The sequence below is a fragment of the Aotus nancymaae genome, unplaced genomic scaffold (genome assembly GCF_030222135.1).
Source record: "Aotus nancymaae isolate 86718 unplaced genomic scaffold, 86718_ANA_hifiasm-v0.15.2.pri h1tg000029l, whole genome shotgun sequence".
NCBI classification, from domain to species: domain Eukaryota; kingdom Metazoa; phylum Chordata; class Mammalia; order Primates; family Aotidae; genus Aotus; species Aotus nancymaae.
The window spans coordinates 77,594,145-77,608,387 of record NW_026988442.1 but is presented as its reverse complement, the minus strand read 5'-3'; the positions used below and the strand labels follow the sequence as shown (position 1 = coordinate 77,608,387).

The following is a 14,243-nucleotide window of genomic DNA, read 5'->3' as shown; positions in this document are numbered from 1 at the left end:
CATGAATAGAAACTGTATTTAGTGGATTGTCAAATATTTGTGGAGTGTCAGTTTTGCTGAAGATTCTGTGTCTGAAATACTCTTCAGAGACACTGAGAAGTGTAAGACGTGCCTGGCTCTTGAAGAGTTGACAGTCTGGTTAGGAGAGTTACCACACTCAGGAGGGAAAGTTTCCCAGAGATGTTTGAGTTATGCAAGGGAAAGTTGGGTTTGGAACGGGGATGCATTGGGGTCAGGGAAGATAACCTGACTACGATGTGGAGAAAAGGTCGATTTCTTAAGCAGCCCTTCCTGATTCTGGAGGACCTTGGAGGCCAGGGTTTGATCTTAGAGATGTTGGTACCTACGACACCTTATTCAAGTCAGAAGGTCCTACTTGAGTAAGTGGGAGCTGGAGTGACGGTGTTGCAGACAGTTCACCTGGCAGGTGTGCAGGATGAAATCGGGGGAGGGGCATGGGGCTGGAGAAAGGCCCAGCTGGTTAGAAAGCTGCTTGTAAGCTGCTGAGTAGGAGACAGTTAAGACAGGGACTCTTGTCAGGGTTAGTAATTCAACTGGCTGGGGTTCTTAAGCAAAGATGAGTAATGCTGAGAAGAGGCAGACATCTTAACGGATGGGATTGAGTTGAATGCTCAGAGAAGAGAGGTACATTTGTCCAGGACTGGATGATTGTCAGAGGCTCTGAGTGGAACATGTTAGTTTATTTTCCCCCACTCAGCGCACAGATGAATGAATTGATTTGCATTCATCATTAGAAAATTCTCCACTTTGGTTTCCTGTCTTAGCTCTACAACAGTTCCCATTTATTACCTTAACTTTGTGCTAAGAGAGACCCAGGTCTGACCTGTATAGCAGTTTGAGTCAGGGGCTATCAAAGGGGTTGCCAAAATCACCTAAAGGAGTTGGCAACAGAAGAAGTGGCATTATGACTTGGATTCACTTCTTTATAGACCAATGTTGGCAGCCATGAAGGCCGGCTTGTCTTGGGTGTGGAATTCAGTTTTAGTGACTGAATGCACAGAGAGCAGGAAGAGAAGAGAGAAGAAATGAAATGTGCAGGGAACCTGCAGGTGGTAACAGTTGAAATTCACATCAATGATCTTGCCTGTTTACCACTCTACGTGCCTCACTCTGGCTGTTCTAATCCAGCAGTAACCAATATTGTATTCTGGGGTTCTTCCCCAAATTGGAGCTACCCCCAGAATTTCTCAGGTTTTTGATTCCTGAACATCTTTTAAACTAAAACTCTAGGTCAGTTGTCTCCAAGGGAACTGAGGCTCTCTTTTCTAGCCTGCTGTCATTGTCAGCAAAAGCTTGTCTACTTGCTAATTATTCCAACTTTTAGTGAAGCAATTCAGTGAGTGGTCAGTAGGAAATATAATGAGAGTTGGTTTCCCAGCATTGTCCTCTTTAATAGAAAGAAGATACCAAATTTGGGGACCTCATCTTGCCAAGGAAGAATTGTAGAGGTTAACTTCTCAGTTGAGAGAGCCTTGATGAGGATGTGCCTCGAGATGTGCCTGTGTGGGTGGTTCTGCTTGTCTGTGGGGCTTGCGCTTGGGTGCTTCCCGAGGTGCAGTTGCACAGGGTGGTTATTCCTGAATGCAGGGGCTTACTATGATTTTCTCTTAGTGCCTCTCATTTCTGACACTTCCTGTCCTATGAGATCAGTTCACTTATTAGTTAGTATGCTAGATTAATAAGTATGCCAAATGACATAACTCCTCCAGGAATGTTATTCCTTCAAAGATGAGATCTGCTGAGGCAAGAGGATCGCTTGAGTCTAGAAGGTTGAGGCTATTCTGTGCTATAATTGTGCCTGTGAATAGCCACTGTGCTCCAGCCTAGGCAACGTAGTGACATCTGTCTCAAAAAAAAAAAAATACCAAAATACACATGAGTATGGCCATACCTAGCCTGACAAACCCTTAATTCTGTGGTAAGGAGGCTCTGTCCTCCAGCATGGTATTGGTAGGGTATGAGATGAAAGGATGCTGCCCTGAGATACCTCTGCACCAGGGCTGTGTGGTAGAACTTTCTGTGGTGATAGAAATGTTCTGTATCTGTGCTATCTGGTATGGTAGCCATTAGTCACAACTGGCTTTTGAGCACTTAAAATAGGGCTAGAGCCTCTGAGGAATGAAATTTTAAAATTTTCTTTACGTTGAAATAACCACATGTAGTTAAGTGGCTACCATATGACAGCACTGCTCTAGCTGATGGCCAGAGATGACTGACTGCTCTATTTAGCCAAAGAGCTGGGATGTAAGTCCTAGTGGGGCAGGCTCATTTGAGAGTGGAGATTTAAGACATAGGATACTCTAATGGGCATTAGAAAATTTAATATATTGCCTGGGATTGTGAGATTCTATTTTCATGTTGGAATTCTAAGATGACTTCGGTGAGTTGGAGCTGGAAGTAGGAAGGGAAGTTTTTAAAGAGGAAGATGGCGTGCTCATAGCATTCAGGTCGTCTAAGAAAAAGTATCTAGGGAGCCAGAATTGTTCTGTAACTTGTGTTCCTAGCCAGAAATGTTCTGTAACTTGTGATATGGAAGACTCCAGGCTTGGGAGCCTGGCAGATCTGTGTTAAGATGGGGATCAACTCTGCAAGATATTTAGCTTTCTGAGCCTCAGTTTCTGCTCCTGTAGGATATTGAAAGTAGTACCTCAAAGAGGTGCAGCTATGTTTGATAATTTGCATGAGGCTCCTCGTGTCTTGGCACGTAGCAGGTTCTCACTATCAGCAATATGAAGGGGAATAGGACTGCCATGTAGACACAGAGATCCCTGATGATCTAAAACTGCATAAGACTGGGTTCTTGCTCTTTTCCTTCATAGCCTCTGATGAGGGCGACTTGTCTCTTCACACGTATTGAGCCAAGAGAGCTGAGATGATCGCAGAGACGGTCGAGAGAAGACAAGGAGAAAGGTGTGAAGAGGCTGAATGATACACAGAGGGACCCTTGGAAATGTAAGAACTATAGTGTGATAAATAAATCCATGTCTCTGGTCACCAGTAAGGGCACAAGTTTATTCGTGCATAGTGCAGTCTTCAGAATTCTGGCATTCATTCTCTTCCCCTCCCTGAGGAGTATTAACTGGAGTTTACCGCTTAAACACTCTGGGTTCCTGGGCATTTATTTACGTGGCACTTTGGACACTTTCTAGAGCCAGTTCAATTATCATTAACTTATCTGGGCTGTTTACTTGAACACGTGAGGTTGATTTAGTGTATTACAAGAACTGAACATTGTCTCTCAGACATCATTAGTCTCACGTTTCTTGTCCGGCATTAAGTAAGAAATTAATAAAAAATGAAAGGGAAATGAATAACACGTTGGTATTCACAATTCATCAGGAGACCTCACAGCAGGTATGAAATTAACTTCTCTGAATTAATACACACCTCAGCAAATTAAAGGTATAGAAAAGGTTTTATTCAATATTTAGGAAATGTCCCTGAATGCTTCCTACTTTGGTAATTAGATAGATGTTGGGCAGTGTTGAGACCATGCGCAATTGATATGGTCATCTCAGGACCCATAGACAGCTTTAAATCAACTTTTTTTATTATTATTATTAGGGATTTCACTTAGATAAATGAGATAAAACCAGATGGTTGATACAGACTTGCCCAAAGACTTGCAGTTTTGATCTCTATTAACTATAAATTTGATCCTGGGTTCTGTGTTTCCTTGTTATGACGTGTGGTAAGATGGGTTTCAAAGGATACCTTATGAGGAACACGTTATGGAAACTAACGGGGAGTTATAAGTCTCTATTACAGCTTTCGCTGAGGTTGATGAAGGACAAGCTTTTGTTACTGAATTGTTCCTGTAATTACATCAGAAATTACAGGCAGCAGTCACCTTCCATTAGGGGTGGGAGGGAAGGATCCTTACTATTTAAGTGATCGCATAAGGTGCTGAATGAATCATCCTCAGCCTCATCAGGAGGAATTAAAAATAGAAAGAACAGTTGACATCATCCTATAGCAGGTTTCTAGGGGACAGAAAAATGCCAGATACTTTTTTAAGGAATAGAGCTGTCTGAAGTAATAGTCTAGCCCACGTGTTTATAGGCTGTTGGCAGTGGTTCTCCACCTTGAGCAGGCATCCAAGAATCACCTGGAGGCCTTGTTAAAACAGAGCGCTGGCCCCACCCCAGAGTTTCTGATTGAGTGGGCCTGTGGTGGGGTCTTAGATTTTTGCATTCCCAACTTCCCAGATGATGTTGATGTTGCTGGTTCAGGGTCTACAGTTTGAGAAACATTGGGCTAAGGGAAAGAAATAGATGTAGCTTGAGGATGGTTTAGAAAATAAAATTTTAAGATTAATTCCCTAGTGGTTGTTAAAATTTTGATGACAATACCAAATTTCATTTGGGATGGTGTGCAGGTCTTGGAATCTGTTCTTTGTGATACTGCAAATGAACATTAAAAATGGTTGCAAACCTAGATGAATGGTCTCCCAGCACTCTTTCACCATGTCTTGGTTAAAATTTTGGGTAAACTTTGGCTACAAGTATTATCTCTGTAATCCAAGTTAGTGATGGATTCAGAAGTTTGGCTGTTTTTTTCTCATCTGTAAATCAAACACGCTGTACCTGGGGAGGCCCATTTGTAGAAGAGCAGTCATTTTAACTAAGGGCATTCCAAATCACGCCATTAAATCATCCTTGTCCCACCTGCCTGACAAAGTAGCTATCAGCAAAGTAGCTGTCAGGTAGCATCAGGCACCACCTGCTCCTATGATTCTAGGCTTCCACTGGTTCTAGAACTGCCCTTTTATTCTATTAATTTATTGTCACATTAAAGCAACAGCAACCAGAGTAATCATAATTGCTAACATTTGTAGAAGGCTCACTGACCCTGGTGCCACACATGCACTATGTCTCCCTTGCCTTGGCTGAGAATCCTGTTTTCTTAGTGAGGCCCCATGATGACCTCTGTTTTAGACAAAGAAGACAGAGGGTTGTAGAGTCACTTGGTTGCTGTCACACGGTTTGAGAGCTGGAGCTTTGTATTTGAGCCCAGGCAGTATTAGTGAGTTGGGGCAGATTATGATTTTATTGTATTTTGGGGAAACTTTTCATGGAGACTCTATGAGAGGCCTCATTGAAATGGAAAGATGAGAGAAAGTTTTGAGCTGAGTGAATCTAAACCTATTTAAGGTTACCATTTTATATGTTCTGGTGTCAAAGAGCAATCTAGATCCATGAAACTGGGCTTCACAGTATGGTGAATTTAGCTGCTCTGCCCAATGTGATTGAAATCCATGTGAAGCTAGTATTGTAATTGTAGGGCTCTTTTCTATGTGACTATCTGATGCTTGAAGAGGAAGATTGAAAGACTGAAAGTTTCTAAGTGTGGTCATGATTTGCTTCTAGTGCATATCAGTTGGTCTTATTTGAAGTATTTTCTCTAAGCGTAAAGGAGTTTTAGGCAGAATGATAGACACTCTTTAACTGCTTTGATGTTCTCAGCCACCTTTGTCTTAGCTGTGGAAAAAGGGAAATCCATGGTTGTTTTTGGCATTCAAGATTCTGAGATTCTATTGGGAGGGATGTCGTCCATAGGGAATAAGAAAAAGAAATACTTGAGTTTGACCCCTTGAGAAGGGATCAACCTGACAGTTTCCAGTGCTGATGCGGTTAAGTGGGTGGGCAGAGGTAAGAACTGCAGGTCTGGAATTGGCCATCATCGTCCTGTGTCATTGGATCCTGGGTGGGTACCACATAGCTGGGCCCTGCATGTGCATTGGCTTGTCATGGCTCACCTTTAGAGATGCTTTGGGGGAGGGCAAAGACATAAATGCAGGTTTCTAATAGAATGCTGTGGTAGAGTGGGAGTGTATCAAGTAGGTTATTTTGTTTGTAGGGCATTTATAATCTTTCTTCCAAAAAATAAAAGGAATAAATGTTGGTTGAAAATGGGATTTCAAGGCTGAGCGCAGTGGCCCACGACTGTAATCCCAGCACTTTGGGAGGCCGAGGTAGGAGGCTTACTTGAGCTCAGGAATTTGAGACCAGACTGGACGATATAGTGAGACCTCATGTCTATAATAATTAAAAAAAATTTTGTGTGTGTGTGTATATATATGTATATATGTATGTATATGTATATATATATAATTGAGTTGTACTTCCATGATATCCATCTACAAATGCTTTCACAGCTTAGGTATGGTTAAGAAAGGGAGGAAAATTACAGCATAATCCCAAGAAGAAATTGAGGGAGCCATTTAATCCCCAAAAAATACTTTGGGTGAAACCTTGATGAATGCTATGATGGTATGCTGTTTTGAAAATTAGGAAGGAGAAAGGACTTCCTTCAATATTTTCTTTATAGACACAGCTAGAAATGGCTGTAAATTTCCATTAATGTTATGTACTTGGCTCTGCAGGAAATGATACTGAAGATTAGTTAAACATTAAAGATTTTGCTGATGAGATAATTAAAGGGCCTTTTGGTTTCTTGGTGACCAGGCATTTTGCAAAGGAACTTTAGAGCCAACGGTGATGCAGTAGTTTTCAGGTGACTCAGGAAGTAGCTTGTCTGATTCTTAAGGTAAAATCAAGATTGGGTTCTTAACTACATGGCCTATTGTTAAGGCAGAAATCCAGATTTGAAAGCATTGGTGAAATAAGGATAATAAACTACTTCTTTATATCATGAACATTTTTTTAAATCTTACAGCCTTATCACTGCTATGATTCATAAGTCACCTGCCACCCATGGACAGTACTCATAAAGAAAATTACCATATGACACACCAAATAGGTATTTATGAAAACATAAAAGATTAGAAGCACTGAAAGTAAGTTGGTGTCATTTAAGCCAGAGGCATGTGGGTATATATTCCATTAGCCTACACCACTGATGTGTGAAGTGTTCTTGATCTGACCAAGATGCTGAGGATTGTTTTCTAGGAACAAATCTTGATGACTGCGCTTATTAGAGTTACAGCTTTACAAATTTTTCCATATCACAAGAGCCCATTTTCAAAACCCATTCCTTCACCTCAGAGCTGTCTCAGACCAAAGCTAGTGTAAAAAGTGCCGCTGGCATGGATGCAGTTCTTTCCAACCTTCCATTTTTTAGTAAACATTTATTGAGCCCAGTCTGTTTCATAGAGATGGTGGATTTGGAATGACTGTGGGTTGAGCCTCTTCTCCTAAGTTGCCCAAGTGTACAAACCTCTGGTATTACTTAGGGCTTGTTGACACAGACAAAAATGTTAATACTTTATGTGGTTTGCGGGAATTGGCTTCGTTTGGATTAAAAATAACGAAACTCTTCCAGAAACTTTTCAAAAGATTATACAGTATGCTCTTCCATAAAGTCCTTAAGAATAAGGTAGTCTTAAGACAACAGCTTAAAGGTAGATTTGTCCTTCCATCCCTTACTATTGAGGTCTTTCTCAGTTTTACAATTTTCTGCTCATACAGTCCATAAACATCAGAAACATACTATACATACCTGTTAATGGATATATTTTTCTCTGGTGTCTTTTTTATAAAGGAGTTTTATAGAGGGAAAATTGCCAAATCAGAAGCACATAGTAGATATATTTCTTTTTTTTTTTGGAGACAGAGTTTTTCTTTGTTGCCCAGGCTGGAGTGCAGTAGTGCGATCTCAGCTCACTGCAACCTTTGCCTCCTGGGTTTAGATTCTCCTGCCTCAGCCTCCCTGAGTAGCTGGGATTACAGGCACCTGCCACCATACCCAGCTAATTTTTGTATTTTTAATAGAGACAAGGTTTCACCATGTTGGCTAGGCTGGTCTTGAACTCCTGACCTCAGGTGATCTGCCTGCCTCGGCCTCCCAACGTACTGGGATTACATGTGTGAGCCACCATGCCCAGCCTAGATATATTTCTAAAATGGCTTTTTATTGCTTCTTTTGATTTTATTCTTCAAGGAGAAATGGCTACAAGGAATTTATTTGAATAGGCTTGTAATTTGATTGGGTTTATCCCATACTGTAAACTCCTTAGTTTTTTGTAATGGAGCTATCTATTTTTTTTTTTTTTTTTTTTTTTTTTTTTTTTTTGAGACGGAGTTTCGCTCTTGTTACCCAGGCTGGAGTGCAATGGCGCGATCTCGGCTCACCGCAACCTCCGCCTCCTGGGTTCAGGCAATTCTCCTGCCTCAGCCTCCTGAGTAGCTGGGATTACAGGCACGCGCCACCTGCCCAGCTAATTTTTTGTATTAGTAGAGACGGGGTTTCACCATGTTGACCGGGATGGTCTCGATCTGTTGACCTTGTGATCCACCCGCCTCGGCCTCCCAAAGTGCTGGGATTACAGGCTTGAGCCACCGCGCCCGGCCTGGAGCTATCTATTTTTAAAATTGTGGATATACATATTCTTGAGACTGTGTGTATATATTAACACAGGCTAGTCCGGAAAGCATTAGGATTGGTAAGAGCTTTGGTTTAGTGCCTCCTGAGACCTGGAACAAAGAGCAGTTTTGTGCTGATGCTCTGTCTTTGCCAAGTGTTGCTTTACTCCCGCTGAACTAATAATGGATGGATTTGGATCCTAACAAGTGAGATAATATTTTTTAGACAAATGCCTCTGGGTGTTGAAGTGATAGGGCCGCCCACCTAGCTATTTTTAAGTAGCTTTTTTTGGGAGATGATCTTAAAAAAGGCAGTTGGACTCCAAAAACGGAGAACCAAAGTTCATATAAGCTCTTTGTCAGCGTGTTTTCAGTGGATCAAGTCCTTAAAGAGGAGGAACTTAAAAATGGCCTTGTCCTTATCCTTGTGATTTCAGAATTGATTCTTACTCTGAAGTGGACATTGGAGGAGGCTCCATTAGGCCATGTAAGTACTATAGTAAGCAGTTACTCACCTGGGCTAAGCAGAGAGCCAGGATATTTGTCCTTGTGGGGAAGAGGGCCAAGTTGTACAGTGTAGTCCTATGTTATGATTTAGGGCCATCAAAATATACTTTGGCACTCTGGTCCCAACGAGCAAGGGAGTGGCTGTCTTAGCGCCACCCATAATCCTGAGGGAACAGACATCTCTGGCTGTCTGGTGAAAGCCTAGTGGAATTTTTTCAGGTAATTGGACAGGATTCTTTTATGTGTATAGAATTAGTGAAGTGACTGGAGCTGAAGGCTATTTTTTACTTCATTCAATCATCAATACAAATTTATTGAGCTTGACCATGGCCACTTACTCTTACGTAGAAAGGCTGGCCCTTTAGAGCAGCCCTGGAGTGCTGGGCCCAACACACACATAATCACAGGGTCAGTGGAAGGAAAGCCATTGACCTGGAGCGTGTGGCTCCTAAGGACTGTACAGTCTCTGAACTGTGTATGAAGGAACCATTGCTCAAGAAGTACAATTTCTTGAGTCCTCAATTCTGAGCATATTTTATGGAGGAAGGAATTTGCTAAGTACTTCTTTATTTTAACCATCTGAATTGTTTGTAGCACTTAAACCCACTGCTTAGGCGGACCCTTGAGAAGTTACCTTGGTAAATCACATGTTCACCTTGGAGCAGAACATTTAGATTTCATAGGCTGATAGGAGTTGGGTGTCAAGGTTATGGGGTCAACAGAATGAAGCATTAAACATTCCTAATTCTTGCTGCTTTTATGTATGTGAATCTTTGAATACACTTTGTCTTTGACAGTATCACAGGAGAAAAAACATCCCAGCATCCCGCAACTAGATGAATGTCTTGATGTGAATAGACGCATTAACGTTAGAGCTAGGAAATCATGTGACCACGTGACTTTGGTCTAAGGCTTCTCTCTAGCTGTCACCTTGAGAGTTTGTCCCACCGGGAGAAACCAGAGAAACGGGAAATGTGTCCTTTGGAAACTCAAAGGGATTTTTAATTTCTAAAAACATGAGATTTTTGTCTAAAATACAAGCATATTTAATCCATCCTTCCCTGTCCCCCATATACACATCTCACACCCTGCTTAATAAGAATGTGACTTCATTTTAGCGACTGGACATCTGAACAATCTGTCTTCCAGGGTCTGTTTCCCCTGAAACTGGCTTAGTGCTGCTAGGTAGCGAAGTCAGCTCAGTGATCTCTGAGGGTTGCTAGGCAGGGCAGCTGGGGATAGTAGGTTGGCACTGGGGAGGCTGGAGCTGGTTCTGTCAGCCCTACCACCCAGTGCTGTGGTTTATGCTCTGGGAAAGATGAGCGTCTATCTGCATTTACTGTGCTGCGATTCTCACGACAGTATCTGCGCCCCCTTGTTCTCAGCTCTGCACCATGTGGGTTTGACAGCCTTTATGAGGCAGGCAGACGTGTTGGCGTCATGTGGGACTCCTGGGCTGTGTCTTTCTGCCACCAAATATGTTGTCGCTTTCCCTCTCCAGCATGTCATATACCTAGCTGCCTTTGGAGAGGCCTCTTGGCTTTTTCAGGAATAACTACCGAAAGAGCAGCTGTCTGTCAGCCTCCTCCAGAGCTTTAGGCTTGGGCTGTTGTCAACCTGTTGTTGGAGGAGTTCCCAAAGCAGCAGACTTAGCTGCCATTGACATTTATAACTCGAAAGCCATATCACAGATGACTTTCCATTCTTTATAATCTGTAAATAGTCTTTAGCATATAAAGCGCATGGCCTCTACACCCTTTGGCCACCTTAGTGAGCAAATAGTTGAGTCATCCCGAACATGGTGAAGTGGCTCACTGTTCTCCCCACCCATGTTATAAATCATCATCTCTCTTCTGACTTAGGAAGAAGTTGTCCTGGCTTTATGCTTAGATTTACATGAGACCATACGAAGTCAGTCTAGATTGGGGAAGAGTATGAGCTTCTAAGTGAAATGAGCCTTTAACTAGCAGCCACAGAGCCTGTGATAGAGAGGGTATCCCAGGGAATTAGATGTCAGGAAATGTTTCAGTGGATCCTGTATCTGGTTAGTTATGCCCTCGTTTCTCAGAGAGCCTGTTTCTACATCTCATTTCTTAAAGACATAACTGGAAGAGAAAGATGCCATGTTCCTTATGCAAGTAAAAACCAAAGCCACCCCAGTGGATCTGAGAAACACACACTGCCAAAGAAGGTAGAGAAAGGGCAGAATCGGAATGGATTTTAGTTACTGTGGGTCTGTCTAGACATTCTTTGAGGGCTAGCACTGGCTTCATTCCTCTCTGTGCCATCCGTGGCTAGTGCCAGTGCACATAGCAGCATATGAGCTGAATGAATGAGTGTAAAGCAGTTTTATTTTTAGGTAGTAAAAGTTTCGTTTCATTTTATTTTTACCTGGGTAGCGCAGACATTGAAATGTGTTAATCAACAAATGCAGAGTATAAGACTAAAAACTAACGACGTTTTTGTGTTGGCATAAAAGACGAATAATTTGAGATAAATCATGGGAACGAGATGGCAAGTCTTAAATGTGATTAAAATAAAGCACCTTCATTGCCTGTGCTCAGATTTCTTCCTGTGCTTCCCAGGATGTTGGTCAGTCGTATTTTATAAAAGGCCAATGCTTGATCTTGGCTGGGGTGCAATGAAAGAAATAGGCTTGCCTAGCTTGGACAGAAATAGGCCCCTTGAGCCCACTTGATGATGGCCATGGGCTTTGGCAAGATTGTTGGCTGAGGAATGTCTTTCACCTCTTCTGGGCACTTTGTGGTGCAGCTCAGTATCCCCCTCAACCCTCATTCTCAGAGCCTGGGAAGTGGCTCAGAATCCCTACGGTTGCACTTTAGACACTACTGCCCATTGACAGAGGGGCATGGTGGGTGAGACCTTGTGTCCCTCCTGGCCCATGGGCAGGGTCGGGCTGTGGGCCAGCCCATATCTCCCTATCAGGAGTATGTGTCCAGGTATGTGGAGCAGTAGAGCAGTGTTCTTCTTCACCAGTAGAGTCCAGGTCTACTGCATCTAATTAGAATTCTAGTTCATATCAAGGTTTTCATATTTCTTTGTCTTTCCCTAGAAAATGTCTAAATATTATTAAATATTTCAAATATCCACACAAGTACAAAGACTGAATAGGGCAGTCTCTCATGTACCCATCTTCCCATATTCCCTGCCTTTCGGATCCTGCTGCTAATAAGTCTTACTAACTTTGGAAGATATTTGCTTTGGCTTGTGTTAAAATTACTGTTATTTTGTCCCTGAAGTTCTGAAATGTGTGGTTGGCCTGGGACTCAGACCTATTAGGAACTCTAGTGTACCTCCTCTCTGAGGAAGGTTGGCACTACCTGGATCCACCACTTACGGGTTCCTTTGTTCTGTTGTAAGGTCACTGCCATCTATTTCCCCTCTGAATTCAGTTTCAAGGAGCTGTGAGTGTGTGAGAGAGAACCCTCTTCCTCTTTCCTCCCTCCTCCTCCAGCTAGCTCCGGACTCCCCTGTGATGGGTAATTCAGTGGGTCCCACTTGGTGGAGCTAAGGCTGTCTCCACATCCTGTTCCCTTCCCATAATGCTTCATCATACTTGATGCTACTTCATGAATAATTTCTCATTTCTTACCAAGCCAGTTATGGGATTTCTCCATGTGTGTCCACCTCCCTGGAGGGGTGGAGGCCACTTTACTTTGCCATTGGGGTTTAGAGTGATGGATAGACGGTATCTGTCGGGCAGGTGGAGTTGCTTTCTCAGGATAATTAAAGTGGGTAGGTCCCATGGACAGGTTTCTCATTCTTTCTTCTTTTAACTGGCTATTTTCTGGGAGTAGAGTCCTGGGTTGTTTTGTGATAGCTCACAATCACGTTATTGTCTTACTGCTTATGACTAGTCATCCATTTAACTCTTTGTTTTGGCTGGAACCTCAGGATGGCTTATAGGAATGGGTGCCCATGGCTAGCAGACTGGAGGGGCTGGGGAAGGTTAAGACCACTGTTGATGGAGAGAGGCACCACCTTGAGAGGAAGGCTGAAGGGGGTTACTGGGCCAGAAGATCGGGGAAAGCCCCATGAGAGTAAGGCAGGAAGGATTGGGAAGTGGGTGTGGAGGCCTTGGGAATTGGCTGAAGAGTTTTGGGACTCTGGGAAGAGGGAAAAACAGTTTTAAAAAATTCTAGGCTGGGTTCAGTGGCTCACGACTGTAATCCCAGGACTTTGGAAGGCTGAGGTGGGCAGAACATGAGGTCAGAAGTTCGAGACCAGCCTGGTCAACATGGTGAAACTCCTTCTCTATTAAAAATACAAAAAGTAGCTGGACGTGGTGACATGGCTTGGGGAGGCTGAGACAGGAGAATTGCTTGACTCCGGGAGGTGGAGGTTGTGGTAAGCCGAGATCGCGCCACTACGCTCCAGCCTGAGTGACAGAGTGAGACTCTGTCAAAAAAAAAAAAAAAAAGAAGAACAAACAACTGGAAAAATGAAATAAGTCTATAAGCCTCTAATTTTATTAGATTCAAAGACGTAATATTACCTTAGCAAATGGCTGTAAAACTTTCTAGAACACTTACACTCAATTTCAGTATTGATCTCTCCATAGAGCAGAAACAAATACTTGGTGTAGTGGCACTGTGCTGCGGGCTCCCCTTGGAGTGGCACTGACCTTGGAGAGGTGAGTCTTAGCTCCGTTTCTGCCCTTGCATACCAGGAGGCCCACCCTCACCTCTAAAGGTCTTGGTTTTTAGGCTATAGAATGAAAGTGGTGGTTTAGCAGGTCACTGGTCTCCCAACAGGACATGTGGGACCAGCAACAGGGGCTTGTTTCTGAGCCTTTGTCCAAGTGCGTTCCCCTCAGGGCTCCTTCTGGAAGGGATATGCTGGGGTTATCTCATATACCCCCTTAGCCACCATGACCAGATATATGACCAACTCATTTGAAAGGCATGTGTCCTGTGATAGAGATCTCCTGAAACAAACTCGTGTTTGTATGTCTGTCTATATTAATCTTGTGCCCAGTGTTAAGATTTTTCTTGTTGATAGTTTTAGGTTGGAAAACAGCTCTGTGGGATGGGAGGAAATAACCTCTTTAAGTCATGTAGGCCAAGCACAGTGGCTCATGCCTGTAATCCCAGCACTTTGAGAGGCCAAGGTGGGTGGATCACGAGGTCAGGAGATTGAGATCATCCTGGCCAACATGGTGAAACCGCATCTCTACTAAAATACAAAAAATTAGTCGGCTGTGGTGGCATGCTTCTGTAGTCTCAGCTACTCAGGAGGCTGAGGCAGGATCACTTGAATCTGGGAAGTGGAAGTTGCAGTGAGCCAAGATTGCACCACTGCACTCCAGTCTGGCAACAGAGTGAGACTCGGTCTCAGAAAAAAAAAAAAAAGTTAAGTAGCAACTAAGGC

The 14,243-nt window shown here is 43.0% G+C and overlaps 1 protein-coding gene across 2 annotated transcripts in view; it reads left to right on the top strand.

Annotated features, from left to right (window-relative positions):
• The first annotated feature begins 1,407 nt into the window (after positions 1-1,407).
• The window catches only part of MGAT5 (alpha-1,6-mannosylglycoprotein 6-beta-N-acetylglucosaminyltransferase), a 272,711-nt gene continuing 259,875 nt past the window's right edge, over positions 1,408-14,243 (top strand). For both annotated transcript variants that reach the window (XM_012468426.2, XM_012468427.2), the window contains exon 1: positions 1,408-2,973. The gene's annotated coding sequence lies outside the window, so the exon portion shown is untranslated. The remainder of the gene's footprint in view (positions 2,974-14,243) is intronic.